Source organism: Silene latifolia, chromosome Y (assembly GCF_048544455.1).
Source record: "Silene latifolia isolate original U9 population chromosome Y, ASM4854445v1, whole genome shotgun sequence".
NCBI classification, from domain to species: Eukaryota; Viridiplantae; Streptophyta; class Magnoliopsida; order Caryophyllales; family Caryophyllaceae; genus Silene; species Silene latifolia.
Window position 1 is genome coordinate 309,551,713 of NC_133538.1, and position 15,979 is coordinate 309,567,691.

The 15,979-nt window shown below is 36.6% G+C and overlaps 1 long non-coding RNA gene across 1 annotated transcript; it reads left to right on the forward strand.

Annotated features, from left to right (window-relative positions):
* Positions 1 to 4,975: 4,975 nt before the first annotated feature.
* LOC141633863 (uncharacterized) lies at positions 4,976 to 8,697 on the forward strand. The gene is made up of 4 exons (XR_012538616.1): positions 4,976 to 5,110; positions 6,658 to 6,866; positions 8,244 to 8,335; positions 8,423 to 8,697. It is a non-coding gene; the product is annotated as an uncharacterized LOC141633863 (long non-coding RNA).
* Positions 8,698 to 15,979: the final 7,282 nt, after the last annotated feature.

The window sequence follows — 15,979 nt, forward strand, 5'->3', positions numbered from 1 at the left end:
TGAGGACAAGCAAAGGTTTGGTTTGGGGGAGTTTGATGTATCACTTTCATATATGCTTTTATAGCTCCCTTTACATCATATTTCATACCGTTTCGTGCCTATTATATCATTTATATGCCTTATTTCAATGAATTGTAAATCTGCCGCTATTTTATGTTTTGATGCAGAAATGACTCGTTATGAGTATGATCAAGCTGAGATTGGCGTGGCGGAGACGGCATAGAAGAATACACGAAGCATGGCACGGGAAACGAGGAATCATGAAGACTGGAAGTCAAAGTAGAGAAGAAGGAACCTGTGAGCTAGTTCCTCGATCGAGTCACTGCTGACTCGATCGAGCACTTCTGACTCGATCGAGTCACCTCTGACTCGATCGAGGATCTTTTAAGCGGATTTATTTCGGAATTTCCTAAAACACTTATCTTTTATTATAAATTGGAAACTCGTGTTTATTGTTGAATTACGTTATATTTTTGCTAAGTACTGCTGGAAACTCTCTTAAGAACCCTAATCTTCCTTTTGTATGGTACTAATCTTTCCCCATTAATTTAATCATTGTTTTATGTTCTTCAATTATTGTTTTCATCTTGCAATTATGTTTTCATCTTTAATCATGTTTGTTGTTGTTATTATTGTCATGAGTAGCTAATCCCCTCATCTAGGATGAAGGGGATCTAGGTTGATTAAAAGGGAAAGTCAATTAATTGCTAATGGTATCATTAAAGTTGTTGTTTGATTGTTGTAATTCTTCTAGTTAATCACTTGAGGCCTGAGTTATTAATTAGTGTAGCGAATCGATCCTATCGCCGATAGGGTTAGAATTGATATAGGTCTGCGACAATCAAATAGAGAGTATCTAATCATAGCGACCGCATATTAGAATCGATCTAAAGGGCATAATGGAGTCGACCGATCTTATGACCTTAAACAACTTGATAGATTTAGTAATTGATTGATAATCCCCGACTGATTGACCTAGTGAACCTAATTCCTAGACTTTTAATATTATTGTTATTCATCATTTAATTACATTGCAATTAGTTTGTTAGAATCAACTCAAAACAAAACCCCCGAAATTGGTTACTTCTAGGCAATTTAAATACTCTTGGACTTAGCTTTCACCGCCTCCCTGTGGATTCGATACCTGTCTTATCACTAGCTATTCTTGTTAGTCCTGAGATAGTTTTACTTTGATTTGGTAATACGACTTTAGCCACATCAGCCTTACGATTTCAGGCCAACCTACCTCTTCATTTTGGGGGGAGTGTGCATTGACGGCTGCTTATTTGATTAATAGAACTCCAACACCTCTTCTTGGAGGAAAAACCCCATACGAATTATTGTATGCCAAGGTACCAGTTTTGACTAATCTCAAGGTATTCGGGTGTCTTTGTTACGCACATAATAAAGACAAACCTCGGGACAAGTTTGGAGAGCGAGGTAAGCGGTGTATTTTTGTAGGATACCCCCATAGTAAGAAGGGATGGAAAGTATATGACCTCAAGGAAAATAAAATGTTTGTTTCCCGTGATGTAAAATTTTTCGAGAACGAGTTTCCGTTCTCAAACCCAGAAACAATGGCAAAGGCAACAAGTGAATTAATTTGGTTAAAAGCATTCCTTGCTTCATTAGGTGTTTTTCACTCGCGTCCTATGTTTTTATATTGTGATAATCAGGCGGCGATTCATATTGCTAAAAACCTCGTATTTCATGATCGGACAAAACACATAGAGATCGATTGTCATTTCATTCGGCATCATGTTGTCAATAAAAACATCAATATGAGGCATATTCGCAGCAAAGAACAAATTGCCGACTTGTTTACCAAAGCACTTGGGGGTGAAGCGTTTGATCACCTGCAGCGCAAGTTGGGACTTGGTTTACCAAGTGGTCCAACTTGAGGGGGAGTAAAGAAGGAAAGTCGATAATATTGAGAGATATTATCCGACTACAACTCTATAGTTTTCTTGTACAGTAAGTTGTAACTATCATAGTCAAAGATTGAGATATTGTATTCCTTAATTGTAGAGATATTAGTTGCCTAAGAAATAGGATAGTTTAGTATTGTAATTGCTATATAAGCTTGTACCTTTGCACGCTTTATTTTCAAGGAATTTCAATCATTCAATCTACTTCTTCTCAGTTTAATAAGTTTAGTGAAATCCCTCTTAAGGGTGAGTAAATTAACAATTTTTACTTTTTATAAAATTGCATATTGATTAGGTTGACTTATTAATTATTGCATGTGTTTAGTTTATGCAAAATTATAAATTTTATATTGTTGAAAATCAAAAAAACTTGTTTTGGAGTGTGGGTAATCTTGACCGATTGAGTTATGGTCAATGAAGGGGATAATCTTACGAATTTTTCTAAGTTAATTAAATGTATGTTGTTTTGGAACTACTAAAATATTGTTTTATGACTAAATTGTTTGGAGTAGTACTTAGTAGTTGTGTTGGGCGCATGTTTGTAGTCAAGTGGTATTGCTTTTACAAATTTTAGTTTAACTTAAGTTCACCTTGTTTTATAAACTATGGTGTGACTAATAGTAAAATATATTACTAGTGTTAAATATTTTGAGTACTTTGGTCCAAAGGTTTGGAATAAGTAAGAAAGATTTGGATAATAAGATTTAGAAAAAAATTTACTTATATTATATAGATATTTTTTTATTTGTAAGTTGTGATTGCATTTCTTATTATTAGTATTTGATTATTGCTTGTGTTGGTTGATGGCGACGATTATGGTAAAAATTTCTTATGAGCTAAAATATTTAATCTTAAGATAGACTAAATTCATTTTGGATGTGGTGACGGCTTTAGCCTAGGGACCTATTCCAAACATATTTTGGTACCTTAAGTAAATTTTATAAAAACAACTCATATGATAATTTTTGGTAGTACCATCCATAAACTTGTGTTATGGTATTGTTATTCTATGTTATTTAATTTCGCTATATGTATAATTAGAAGCCTTGTAATTCTTTTTGTGGCATTGTTTATTATGTTAAAAGAAATGTAATTTAATTATTGTTTGCGAGACTTGACCATCGATTACCCCCAAAAATGTAATAATTTAAAGACCTAGTTTATTTTCAATGATCGAGTTAGAATTTTAGAACCTTGGCGACCGTTTAGGCTTGACACACGATATCGTTAGTCCAATTTCAAATATTAAGTTGGGTCGATTTAAAAGTAATTTTATTTTATGAGTCACCATTTGATGACAATTATTTTTACATAAATTTGAAAAGGATTTGGGTAACAATTACTTTTACCTTGGTTTAAGGGAATTTGACTAAAATAGCTCCTTTCGAAATTTCTCAAATCAAGGAATTTTATTCAAATTGCAAATTGGAGTCAAATTTTTTAAAGGCTTGAATTGTTAATTAAACTCAAGTTCTCAACTAAAACCGAGTCCTTTTAGCCTACCATATTGTTAGCCAAATATAGAATTACTAAATCGAAATTTTGACAAAGTTCTTGTAGAAACTCTTTCGGACAAATCTTCTCAACTTGATATTTTCAATTAATAAATTTAATAGTACAGAGTGAACTTAAGTAAATAAGAAAATGATTCTTTAATCTTCTTATTATTAAATTTAGTACTAAATCGAAATTTTAAAACAAGACTACTTTCCACTTTCAGTCAAATTTTCTTTACTTGGATTATTTAGTTAATAAAATCAATTATATAAAGTGGGTTAGTAAAAACTGAATTAGGAAGCGATTTTACAGTCAATTAACTACCAAGGGTCTAAGACCGTCCCTTAGTTGAATTGATTAAACTTGGTTTGATAATATGGTATTTCACTTGTATTATTAACCTAGTTCGATAGCGAAGTCCCGGCTTATAAATAGGGACAAACCCAATAAGACGACCAATGATTGAATTTGTGCTATTTGGTTTCGATAAAACTTTATCAAGGAAAGAAATCTGATTTGAAATTGGAGCCATTAACACATAATGTTTTAAAAATAAATTTCGAAATATTTCATACTTTCTTGGGCATTTTTAAGGCTGAATTTGAAAGCTCATTGAGCGGAAAAGCATGTTGTTACTATTGTGTACGTAATGACATGGAAGAATAGCAATTAGCTTAACCGTATGAAACCGTCCGTGCGTACGAAGGGTCTTTGGTGGACCTATCCTTAGACTCGAGAGTAGGCGGGAGTGTGGCCATCCTTTAGGTGGGGACCTGATCAGTCTCGTACGTGTTAAGTGGATCGCATCCGGGTTCCCTAAGGTCTATATTTGGTTAGGCTTAGGGGATAATAGCCGGGCGGTGTTTAGTCCGTGGTGCGGGTCTGTCAACCCCACGCACCGGCATTCCACCCTGGAGATGAGTGGACGAATTTTGTTTTAAACGTGCTTATGTCACCACGGTAAACAGGGGTAATAAATGTAAGCCCCCTGGTATCAGTGTGATTGGCGATATATGATTATCATGCAAGTTTCAACTATTGGTCATATAGTGGGGACGTGTACGGTAATTGGCCGGTATATCGTGATAAAATGTTACTAAAAACAACACGGCATTGAAAAATTTGTTTGTTTTCTCAAAAATTATGTGTTAAAAGTATGGACATATGATTCTGTTATACATACTGATAATGAGTGTTTATGTTATGTTTTAATTGTTTAAAGAAGTTAATTTACCCACCTGACGTTTGTTGTTTTTCTTATAAAATTTTTACAAATTTTAAAAACGTCAGATTTATCAGTTTTGTGGAGACCGACCATTCCCGAGACAGGCGAAGCTGAAGATGGGATTTAGATATATTTTTATTAGAACGTATTGTAGATTGTTAGAAACAATTGTAATATTTAGCATTATCTTTGTAATTGGAATTAGTTGAAAATAGTAGTGACTCGGACTGTTTCCTATTTTGGACTTATATTTATTAAAGTCCTGAAAATCCGGATTGTTATACCAACCACCCGAACCCATTCGCCATAACCCTAACCCTAACCCATTCACACTAACGCCAATCACCAGGCACCAATCGAACACTTTCTTTCAACACCATGAACACGCCGCTGCTGGTCATCCACGCTGGTTATTATACACGTCGTCAGTTGTCGTAGCGTACCGCCTATCTTTTTATTGGTACCACTTCTACTTTTGCTATATTTATATAGTTATTTGTATAAATTTTGAGTAATTTGTTTTCTGATATACTGTAAAGTTTATAAAGTTAGTGTAAATATGCTTTAATTTGTGTTGGATTCGATTTGTTAGTATTAGATTGTGGTCAATTCTGGGAAATTATATCATTTATTTGAAGGTTAATGGTAGTCAATTATGGGTTGTTATGGGTGTTGACATGCCTCTGCTATTTTGGGTTCATATTAATTTGATTCGAATTGGTTAATAGCCAAGTTACAGTTCAACAAAAGAAACGAACAATATATTAGTGCATCACAGCATACATAAGCTTAAGTGGTTTAGTACCAACCTTTTTAAAGGTAAGTTAGAGACCATTAAAGAAGTGGCTAGAAGCACCATCACAATACTTTAAAGCTATACTTATTCAAGAGACAGTGAAGAGTAGACAATTTCAATAATAGTTTTCATAGTATAAGCGAAGACATGAAGTCTTGTGCATCTATAAAAGCTAGAAATCAACCAACAGGCCAAAAGCAAACAACTTCTTACCGGAAAAAGTTGAGTACAGGAAAAAGTTGAGGCCTTAGGATATTCAAGTCAAACAACCCAACAAGATCACCATGAATGCAATTACGCAAATACATGGCTATATGTCGACTGAAAAACCATAGAAAATAAGTTCTAATAATACAAAAGGAAAGTGACATTATTGGCTTTATTGACTACACCTTGTACAATTTGATAGATAATAGTAGACACTCAAGACCGTCTTACATAAACTATAGCTTAAGGTCGTCTTATATAAACTATAGTATGCCAGAATGTGATGTTAATACTGCTCATGAACAAGTATGCCAGAATGTGATCTCGAGATTGATTGCTGTAACATGGTCTCGGTCATTTCAGTACGATAATGACATATATCACATTGAACATGATTACGTTACCTATTAAAAGTTTATAATTTAGTCGTATCACCCAAGTGTTGGATGTTGAATAGTTCTCGAATTCCAATTAAATGTTGAACAATGCTCGTTCACCCATGGACGGTTCTAAAGGATGATTCATGTTAGCCGACCCCAAATCATTTTAGGATTAAGGCTCTGATGTTGTTGTTGTTGTCATATGAGTGATCTTTTGTATTCTGATTATGGGAAAGGTGGAATATTACTGGCCTATGAAAAGTCTCATAGTCTCATTTTTCTGCGTTAATAGTTGGAAAGAAGTTATCTGAACTGATAAGCGAGTAGTCAGACGCCTGGAACAGAGCAGAATCGCTGGCGCAATCTGAGCTAACACAGGCTGTTATAGAGTTGATTTAGTTATGACTATAGATTTTACAAGCATTTATGGTCATTAGTGTAGTGGTGTCTCGTGTAAAGACTGCAAATATGCTTGTCGTGAGGTGATAAGAGAAGATATATTGTATAGTAACACAATAAGTAGACATAGTTTTAAAATATCATTTATGTTTTATCTGGACAAAACGTTAATGTGTTTCAATTTCTTTAACATGCTGATTATATGTTTATTTTGACTCGTGCAAGGGGTATTCGCAGTTAAGAGGGAACGTGAAGATTGGTGTCTTAGTAAGGCAGGAGAGTTCTAGAGAAAGTGAAAGAGTAAGTTAGTCCGTGAGTGGTTATACGATTAGGAGAAGGGGGGTATCCAGAGGACAAAACCGAGCTTGTGGCTGCAGATAACTCAAGATGAATGGAATGCATTTGTGGCCCCACATACTACCGATGCATTTAAGGTAATTTTAATGTCTTAATAAGCTTAAATGAATTTTGTCCCAGTTCAAGTTTTCATGCTGTGAGACGGTTACTTAAGGTGTAAAATGATGTTTAGAGGCTGCAAATTGATGTTGTATTATATTTTGTCAGACGATTTTCTGTGATGTAAACTAAGCTTTGGAAGCTGCAGATGTTTTGATGCTGTCAGACGGTTTTTTGGTGAATACAAAAATTGATGCTGTTAGACGGTTTGTTGTGATGTAAACCAATGTTTTGAATTTAATGTTTAGAGCATCCGCAAAGGTGGGATTTTACCTCCCCATTTGCCTTCTCTCTCTTCAAATGGACCTCCTCATTCTTGCACCAAACTCCCCAAATGTTGGGGTTCCTCTACTTTTAGAGGAGGTTCCCAAAAGAAAAAGTAAGGCAAATTGATGTCCCTTTTGGGGAGGTTCCCATATTTTGTATGTAAATTTATGTTGTTGGGGAACCTCATTATTGCAAAGATGTTGTTATGAAATGGGGAGGGTAGATAAAAAAGTTAGTGGAAAATGAGGTGGACGAATAAGAAAATGAGAGAGAAAATATGGGGCACCTCATCTTTGCGGATGCTCTTAGAGGCGTTGTTGATTTAATCCATGTTACTTCCAGCACAAGTAATAATTACTCCTGTCATCACAAGCAAGTTCTTAGATCCTAGAATTAGTAGCAGATTGTATCAAAATTTGATGGCTGATTAGAGTTGGCATCCCGGATTACTTTAGTATGTAATATGCAAATATTCATGATCATTAGGAATCGCCTTTTCTACACTTTATAACTTGTAATGGTTTGCCATTTATGTTAAATAAATTTACAATATGAAGTCGACCTTTTGAACTAGCGACGGAGAGTAAAACTTCATACTAATTTACTTATTTGGGCTTAGATATCTCTTGAAAGCAAAAAAAAAATACTCCCTCTGTCCCAGTCATTTGTTGTCCTTTTCCATTTTAGGGTGTCTCAGTCATTTGTTATCCTTTCTATTTTAAGAATGAATTTATGAGTAATTTGATCATTCACACTCAATTTATTCCACTTGTCATTTAGTAATTGATCCCCTCCCCTTCCTTGGTCTTTGTGACAAAACCAAAGGACAATAAATGACCGGGACGGAGGGAGTAACAAATAGATAAATTGCTTGTTTTTCTTATATGCACCTGTAATCCTTAGGGGGGTTAAATTGATCATCAAGCAGTAAGGAAAGGATTTTTAACAAATGCTAAATCAATGGCCCCCTGTAGTTTTTTGTGATGTGAATTGATGGTTATAGGCTATAATTAGATGATTCTATGCTGTCAGACAATTGTTTTTTTTGCTGTAAACTTCTGTTTTGGGCTAAAAACTAATATTTACAGGCAACTACTGAGCAAAACAAGAAGAATGAGGCCAAGAAGAAATCAAAATACCATGGTTCTCGAGGAGGATATCGAGAATTGAGAAGAACGTTGTAAGTTAATCTTTTTTATTGTTCAAGTCTTTTGCCTTCACAGTTATCCAATATTTTAGCTAACTTAAGTTAATGCTTTTTTTTTAGACAGGGAACTTCGTTGCAAAGGGATGTCCATTGGAGAAACATGATCGATATTTAACGTGGCTAAGCGCTCACAAGTCTGTGAATGGAGATATGACAGATTAAGTTACATATGCATTGCGGTTTAAGGCGACGGTATTTGAAGATAATGTTTAAAGTATTAGCTTAGACAGCTTAAGTAATGTTGTGTGGATGGAAGAACTTGTGTTAGTGATTAAGTTGAACGATCAATTGTCGATAGTTTGTATTTTGCCGGGTGAAACTTATTCCATTTTGTTTGGTTGGATTTCGATTGTAAACGTAAAATTGGCTTGATTTATGAAATCTACAACGATTTTTCAGCTATACGACTATTAGTGTATGGGGGCATGAATGAAACAATTTTATTTCAAAAATCCAGTGGTAAAAGACCACGAATTTGTGCCAAAACTGTGCTAGATATATTCATAAATTCGCGCTAAATTGATTTTAAACAAATGTAAAGATGACGGTTCCTTAACAAAGCGTGTTGAAAATAGCGCAAAAATAAGGCGTGCCATGTATACAAAACAAGACGGTTGATGACAGGAACCGTCCTCTTATGTTTTTGCAAAGAAGATGGTTCAAGACCACAACCGTCCTCTTATTAAATGTTAAAGAGGACGACGGTTTGACTTTACGACAACCGTGCTCTTAGGCACCGAGGACGGGTGAAATAAGGATGGTTTGTTTTAGATTTAAGGACGGTTTTTGACCGTCCTCTTTGCCCTGTTTTGTAGTAGTGATTCCAACGGTATTACATGGAACTATATCAGTCTTCTAGAAATGGTGGGACCTTGAGGGATACAGCGGGAATTGTGTCTATCCTTGGTCATTTGAAGCATCGGGTGGCTCAGGACGAGGCGGACTGGTTGAACAGACCTTTTACTGCAAAAGAGGTACGTGGTGCTGTCTTTCAAATAGGGGCGTTTAAGGCTCCAGGTCCGGATGGTATTCTTGCTTGTTTTCATCAAAAATGTTGGTCTCTGGTTAAGCATGATTTCACTGCTGGGGTTTTATCCATTTTAAGTTCGGGGAGGGTTTTGAAGGAACTTAATAGGTCTTTTATTACGCTCATACCAAAAAATGACGCCCCGGAAGGTGTCTCGGACTACCGACCCATTAGTCTTTGTAATGTGATCATGCGTGTTGTGACTAAATGTATAGCGAACAGGCTAGCAAAGGTTATGGGCTCTATTGTTAGTGAGTCACAAAACGCATTTCTCCCGGGTTGGAGCATTGGTGACAATATTCTTTTGGCTCGTGAGGCAATTCATCATATTACGAGACACAGAAAAGGATTACATGGACGATGTGCCTTTAAAGCAGATATGAGCAAAGCGTATGATAGGATAAAATGGGATTTTTTGGAGATGAACCTGGTAAAATTTGGTTTCCCATTGAAATTGGTACGGCTTATTATGAATTGTGTCAACTCTGTGAGTTATGAAATCCTGTATAATGGGAAACCATTAACGCAGTTCAGACCACAGTGCGGTCTGAGACAGGGGGACCCTCTGTCTTCGTACCTCTTTATACTTTGTATGGAGGTCCTTTCGGCCAATATCGATCAGGCTCAGGATTCAGGCAGGCTGGATGGTTAAGTTATGCAGAGGGGTACGACCAATGACACATTTATTTTTCGCTGATGATGCGGTATTTTTCTTCAAGGATAAAGGCGAAACAGCTTATCACCTCAGGAGCATTATAGATAATTATTGTGAGGCTTCCGGACAAAAAATTAATCCGACGAAATCGGGTCTCATTTTTAGTCCGAATACTACTCTTGCAAAGGCACAACAAATCCTCAAGGTTTTCAATGTTTGATCTAATAGAGGTATTGGGAAATACCTCGGAATACCGGCAGAGTTTCAGTAGTCAAAGAAGGGTATTTTTCAATCTTTAGTGGACCATATTACGAAGCGAATCTCCTCATGGAACGACATTTTTCTATCACCAGTGGGGCGGTTAACTCTAATTTCATCAGTTCTATCCAATCTCTCAAATTACTTCCTATCGGTATTTAAAATACCGGTAAGTGTGGCAAAAAAGATAAATTCTCTTTTGGCACAATTTTGGTGGACGGGATGTAAGTTGGGGACGAATGTTTACTGGTGTAGTAAGAATTTCTTAAGACTTCCAAAAAGTAAGGGAGGACTCGGGATTCGCAACATTGAATGTTTGAATCAAGCGTTATTTTCTAAGCATGGGTGGCGGTTGGTTTCGGGAGAAAAGTCCTTATTTAGTAGGATTTTTAAACAGAAAGTGTTCGGAAATGATATGGTCGATCCTAACAGATTACCGAAAAAGGGAACCAGTTGCTCATTGGGGGTCCGTAGTGTAACACCCTGTAAATTTGAAGACCTTTATTATATTTTAAAAGTAATATTTTAATCTATTTTAATTTAATATTAATTTATTTGAAATAAAATTTATTTGATAAAATATAATCTTATTTTATTTTGAAGAAATGTAATTATTTTTGATAGTTTAGAAATGTTTAAAAGTGATTTAAACTATATTTAAACCTTTTAATTTCCTTTGATAAAATAGATTTCGGATAAAAGTCGTAAAATTGGGATTTTTCCATTTCTTACGATCGTTGGGTAAACGAGTTTGGATATTGGGCATATGAGTACTTAATCTTTTAGTAAAATCGTGTTTAAGAACTTTAATATTCTCGGAAATCGCGTTCGACGAATATTTCTAATTACCGTCGAAGCAAACCCAAAACGTAAACAATTGACCACTCCCCATGCCTTATGGGCCGGCCACCTCCACCATTTGTCTTCCTCTTTCAATTTTTCATTTCCTCCATAATTCACTCTCTCTCTTCCTTTCATCAAACACCAAATTCCTCTCAAAATAACCTCCTTACAATCCCTAAAACCACCATAAATCCTTCATTTCTCCACCAAATCTCATAAAAATTATATATTTGGAATCCTCTCTTCAATCCTCATCTACTAGTAAGTTTTATTTTCATTTCTCCCAATTTTTGTTTAAGGCTCATCTTTTTAGGGTTTCGAATTTAAGCTTAATAATTGTGTTTTTGTTGTTCTTATAGGTGAAGAATTTGAAGATGAGTTAGGTGACTCATATATTGTAGAAGATGATGAGTGATTTCGGTTTCTAGGGCTCTTTCTCAAGTGTTATTGTTCTCTTTTTCTAGCTTAAGGTAACTATTCCGAGTCACTCGACGAATTAATGTCACATTAGTAGTTGTATTTGTTGTTTGTTGTTGTTTGTTGTCGTTTGTTGTTGTTTGAGACGATCTTGTTGATAAATGAATGAATGAAGTAAGATGAGTATGCTTATGTTTAATTTATGTTACCCATTTGTATATTATTGTTTGGAACAAATTTGGATGAGCAATTATGTGTTGTGACAAGTCCGTGTTTTGGCTGGAACGCGTCAGTACCGGACCGAGACAGTTTCCAATGTTTCCAAAAATATGATAGATTGAACGGCATCGAAAAATTAGGTGGTTTAGCCACTTGAATCACTCAATTCGGAGTCCGTATGAGTAAATGGCGTCGTTTTACCGATTAAAAATGTATAGAAAAGTTTACCCTTGTGTGAGACGGTTATTTATGCTATTTTATTATGCGAGAATTTTGTGGAATTAGTTATTTTGTAAGTTGGAATATTTTCTTTATGTTGATAGTGTTCACATGATAGAAATTGGAATATTGCATGAGAATGATATTGTAATGAATGTTGTGATTTGGGCCAAAATGGGCCAAGACTCTGAGCTGGGCCAGTTTGACCGAATGAGTTTGGTCAAACTAGGTTTAAACCGGTCAGCCTCGATTTGACCAATGACCCGTCGCGGGACTCGGGTCGAGGGTTTGTCTTTGAGGTGAGATTGGTTGTTATGGGATGTTTTATGTTATGCCTTTATATTTGTAATTATCATTTCACATGTTGGTTGTTGGATGCTTTGGATGCCTTATGCTTGAGTCTTGTTGCCTCTTTGCGATTTTAGCTTGTTCTCATGGATTATGGTAATGCTTGTTGGTTGTTTGGAATTTGGATTATTATTGATATTGGAGATATTGTTGGATTTTCAGCTGAATATGCTCTTGCGTAGCCTTTCATATGCTAGGGTGTGTATGATCATTTGTGTGTGCAAGTTTGGACTCTTTGCCCCTCTTATGGTTAATTGGGTGTCCTACTTGTCTTGTGTGGTGTGGGCTAAAGTATTCAAGCTGGGACTAGGTCATAGGTGAGTATTTCGGCCTTCATCATAGATAAGCCATTATAGTCTTTGACGAGTGTATGTTCACCGCTTAATAGCCTTTGTGTCTTAGCTTGGTGGGTTTATATCCAAGTTAGGGCATGACCTCCTGACGTACTCTTAGAAGTATGTGGTCAGCTTAAGTACTAGCCAACCCTTTGGTGGACTCCTTAAGGGTACTCATGTGTTGTTATCATGGGTCTTGGATGCGGTAGTTTTCCGCATGTCGCGAGGTCTGCGCAGGTTTAGGACTAGGTGTTTACCTTACCTCGTGGTATAGACTCGAGTTACAGAGTGACTATTGACTGTACTAAAAACTTATGCCTGTCTCTAGATATATTGTTCTTTCTTGTTTGATGATTCTATGAATCATAGAAGGTGAGATGCAAGCCGGCTATGGTTGATAGAGTTTGGATTTCTGGATGTTATGTGATTCACATGATAGTGTAGTATGAGTCGGTCTAGAATTCACATGCTCGGATTATGTGTTGTTATATTGTTGTTCACATGATAAGCACGATTGTCTAGCATCTATATGCTAAAGCTATGTGTTATTCATATTCATACTCTTATGTTTACATGTTATATTAATTATGACATTTCGTGGCTGGGAGAACTCGGAGTTACTCCCCACTGACTGTGGCTTTCGTATTTGCATAAAATGCGATTGACAGGTAGGTGATGCATATATGGGGTACATGGACGAGCTAGCGAGCAAAGTGACCTTGGGACCTAGATTGGCTTTATTTTATTGTGACCCTTAAACACTTTTTATGTCATATACTTTTTAGGGACATATGTCTCCCTTTTTCTTATTTGGGTTGTATAACTTTGTTTCGCGACTTTAGCGATGTTTTATTTATGAGATTTATTTTGGACCTTGCATGTTTGACACATTCCCATTTGAATATTTTTATAACAGGTTCAGGTTTCGTTTTCGGTTTTAAAAATTACAGGTTTCTACCCAAATGAACCTATTACAAACATATCCATACAGTTTTTATCTAGAATTATGTGTTTACTTTTCCGCAATGAATGAGGGGGTCACAGTTGGTATCAGAGAATATTTGCTCCCGACGCACATTTGTGCACCCCCAATAAAAATAAGTTGACCTTAAAATAATAAACTTGAGAGATGGGTAGGATGGGTAGACTTAAGGACCTAAGGTGGTAGTCTGTAGTGTGTTTGCTATTTGTTAAGTTCTAACATGTTTGTTGATTGTCAATCATTTTTGTACCCTTGGATCAATGACTGTGATCTTACCCGTGTCGTGATCGAGATTTGGTGCCTATCGTCGGGCATTGGAGATTGGTTCAACTTGTGAAGAATGCTTCTTCTTCCTCGAAGTTATCCCTCCATCTTTGTGTACCTTGCCTTACTCTTTACTTCTTAATGCTTGCTTCTTCTTCTAAACTCTCTTTTCTTTTCTTAGGAGTGACTCTTGTACCCTCCCAACTTGTATTTTGTTCCTTGCTTATCTTCCCTTAACGCCTTTTTATAGTACTCTTTCTTTTGAGGAATGTTGGCCTTGGTTGGGGAATTTGACTTTTGAGGAGATTGTTTGTGGTTAACCCATAACCCTGGTTTTGAGAGGTTGTGATGTTAGAAAGACCTAGGTAGTGTGATGAGACATACTTAATAATTCTTAGACCTAGATCCTTAATAAAGTGAGTATTCTTGATTGGTGGATTTTGTGTTGTCAAGTGTGAGTTGCGTTTGTTACTAAGGCTATAGAACTTGGCTTTGTTGTTTAGGTTTGGGATTTGAGAGCCTTGGGAAGTGTAGTGAGACATGTCTTGGGATACTAGTGCTTGGTACTTGACTTTAAATGGATGGAATTGAATGGTGGAATATTTGAGGAACCATTTCTGGGAATTTATAGCTTGGTATTCAGATCTTTGATTGAGGATTTTACTATTTTGAGAAACCCATGGTTGACACTAGTTGGATATGAGTATAGCTTTGTTGGAACTTTGACCTTGATCTTATGGAAGTTGTTTGTGGATGTTTGAGGATTTGGAGTGGTGAAATCACACTTATAGTGGAGTACCCTGTTTCAGGGAATAGATTAGGATGAAGTAACATGAGCGTTTTGAGGAAATCCTTGGGAGTGATGTGGTTATAAGTTTTGTTGCTAAGAAGTTTTCGGAACCGCTTAGGTTGATGTTGTGGTGTGAGATTTGAGTACCTGGCGTTTCCTTATTATCTAATTTCCTTTCTTCTTTGACCATAAGCGTTACCGTTCATACCTCCTTTCCTCGCTTCATCTTGCTCATGATCTTGATTTAGCCGTCGTGGTACATGCCTTAAAGACATGGAGGCATTACCTTATTGGAGTTCATTGCCGCATTTATACCGATCATAAGAGTTTGAGTTGTATCTTTACCCAGAAAGAATTGAATATGAGGCAAAGAAGATGGCTAGAGTTGGTGAATGATTATGATGCCGAGTTGATTTATCATGAAGGGAAAGCAAATGTGGTGGCCGATGCTTTGAGTAGGAAGACTAGTCACTCTTTGAGCACTATCCGTGTGTTACCTGATGAACTTACCACGGAATTTCAAAAGTTAGGGATAAGCCTTGTTGGGAAGGGCTTTGACTATCTTAGTGCCTTGAGTGCAGAACCCGACTTTTACCGTGAGATCCGTACGTGCCTACCTGAGGATGCTACTTTCAAGTCCATTCAAGCAAAAATCCAACTTGGGCAAGCTAAGGATTGTGTGGTGGATAGTGATGGATACCTTCGTTACCAAGGTAGGATGTATGTTCCGAGAGTAGCCGAGTTGAGGAAGAAGATCTTTGATGAAGCTCACCTTTCTCCTTACTCTATTCATCCTGGTGGTGACAAGATGTATAAAGACTTGAGATTACAGTTTTGGTGGCCTAGGATGAAGATTGATGTCCTAGAGTATGTTAGCAAGTGTCTTACCTGCCAGAAAGTGAAGATTGAGCTTCAGAAACCCGGGGGTTTGCTACAACCTTTGGATGTTCCCCTTTGGAAATGGGAGTCCATCTCCATGGATTTTGTGATGGCTTTACCTAAGACTGCTAGCGGAAAAGATGCGGTTTAGGTGGTTGTAGATCGATTGACCAAATGTGCTAGGTTTATACCTATCAAGGAGACGTGGAGATTAGATGTCCTAGCAGAGGCCTATGTGAGGGAGATAGTACGCTACCATGGAGTGCCTAAGGATATAGTTTCAGATCGTGAACCTAGATTATGTTCCCGTTTCTGGACTTCTTTGCAAGAAGCCATGGGTAGTAAGCTACTGATGAGTACCGCTTTTCATGCCGCTACAGA